This window comes from Nelusetta ayraudi, unplaced genomic scaffold, assembly GCF_046127955.1.
Source record: "Nelusetta ayraudi isolate G7.1 ecotype Tasmania unplaced genomic scaffold, CSIRO-AGI_Nayr_v1 ptg000015l, whole genome shotgun sequence".
Taxonomy (NCBI): Eukaryota; Metazoa; Chordata; class Actinopteri; order Tetraodontiformes; family Monacanthidae; genus Nelusetta; species Nelusetta ayraudi.
The window spans coordinates 82,811-85,000 of record NW_027466065.1 but is presented as its reverse complement, the minus strand read 5'-3'; positions in this window follow the sequence as shown (position 1 = coordinate 85,000).

The following is a 2,190-nucleotide window of genomic DNA, read 5'->3' as shown; positions in this document are numbered from 1 at the left end:
CTAGATGGTGCCCTTATTCCATACATTTCCAACCTTTCCCACCCTGATGGCAGAAAACCCTCTTCTCACTTCGCACGGTTTCTTGATATTACGTTCGCTGATTCACAAGTCCAGAAGAACAAGACGCATGCAAATGGAACACTTGGTTTTTTAGAATTCATTCATTACATTTGATGTCAGTGGCTCATGTTTTAGGGAAAAGTTATACATTTTTAATTTTTAGATTTACTGGTGGGATGAGCACAACTCAAAACTGGGAAATAAACTTCATGACGTGGATATCATTCAAAAAGGCTCCCTAAAAATACCATCTAATTTTTTTTAGTTTAGTTTTATTTGCACATAACCTGGAATAGCTTATTTCAAATGAGAGAGATCAGTTATTTAAGACAATTAAGAACATTCATCTACAGGGTTTTATTTATTTATTTATTATAGTTTGAGGGAAGGATGGCCCAAATTTACATTGTGTCAGATTCAGAAGCAGCCGGTGGGAAGAGAGCATATCCTTTACCGACTGTATATATTTATTATGCAGAGCAGTTTGCCCATGGCTGTGGCTTTGTACAGGTGCAGCTATTAGAACTAACAACTAAAAACTCTTGGTTGAGGAGAGAAAAGATAAAAACAGCACAATAGCTCCAGGTCTGCAGGTCGCAGCGGAACGACGAGCAGACGCCTCTTCTTCTTCTTCTTCTTCTTCTTCTTCTTCTTCTTCTTCTTCTTCTTCTTCTTCTTCTTCTTCTTCTTCAGGATCTTTCTCAGAGGCTTCAGAGGTTTTCATTTTGGTAGGGTGTAGAAGGTGGTGGAGGCATCGGGCAGGTGTGCATCGCCAGCGAGGGGACATATAGGCCGGGTTGAAGCTAACACTCATTCTCTCTTCCTCTTCCTCTCAGCATTGTCTTCATCTGCCTCCTCCAACCCCCTCCTCTGGCCATTTTGACTTGCACACATGAAGGCAAGTGCAGGGGAAAGATTACACAGCATGCACCCAGTGGTGGCTTTATTTTTTCCGGGTTGTGTCCTCTGTCACGGTAGGATAAATGGCGCCGACAGATGAAGGTCTGGCATCCTAAAAAAATAAAAATAAAAACAAAAACGACAACAAACAAGAAAACCCAAGAATGCTCCTCTGAAGAACCCCTCTGCTTGAATTATATGTAGAGCATGCAGCTCAGACTCAAATTAATAATGATGCTGGAGTCTCATTGGACAAAATAGCTCAGTTTGTACGTGAGGAGGAAGCAGCAGCAGCAGCAACAGCAGCAGCAGCAACAGCAGCAGCAGCAGCAGCAGCAGCAGCAGCAGCAGCAGTGTTTGTTTGTGGGCGGAGCAGCGTTTGAATCTTCCCGTAAACATTTTCACCGTATGATGTTGTAGCAGCAGCAGCAGCAGCGGTGTGTACGTGTATATTGACGTGCACATTTGTGTGTGTGTGTGTGTGTGTGTGTGTGTGTGTGTGTGTGTGTGTGACTTGGAGCCCTCGCAGCCCTCAGGGGCCAGCTCAGCACTTCATGGCTTCTTATCTGCCTCTCAGAACCCCGGTCATGAATAAACATTGGCGGGATAAAAATTACCAAAAAAATGAAAATAACTGAGTGGATTCTTTTTTTTGTAGGAGGAGGAGGGTGTAAATCCACAGTGGAGAGGAAGAGGATGACGAGAGCCAATGGAGGCAGATTGAGGGGAGGTGAAAGGCAGATTGAGGCCTGGAGGAGAAGGAGGGAGGGAGGATGGAGGGAGGAGGGAAGGAGGGGGGAGAAAGTATAAAGAGTTTCCTTCATCCTGGAATACGATTGGCCGCACTGGGCCAGAAAAATGCCAAGACGTCTCGCTCCTCCTCCTCCTCCTCCTCCCCCTCTTTGTCTCCTGCCTCTACCTGACTCCCGTCATTGTGTGCTTTCAAATGTCAAGGGCGCCTCTGTGAGTTTCCCGCACGCTAGTTAGTGTTTTTTTTTTTTTTTCTGTGTGTGCGAACCCTCTTGTTGTGGGTGCTGCCAGTGTGTGGGTGTCGGGCAAACTGACTGTTTTTTCTTTCCCCCGCGTACTTTCTTCCTTTCTGCCACTCTGCCTCGTAATGAGCTGTTTCACCAGGGCGCATGTGTCTGACCCATCCCTGCACCCCTCATATGTGTGTGTGTGTGTGTGTGTGTGTGTGTGTGTGTGTTGTGTGCGTGAGAGAGAGAGAAA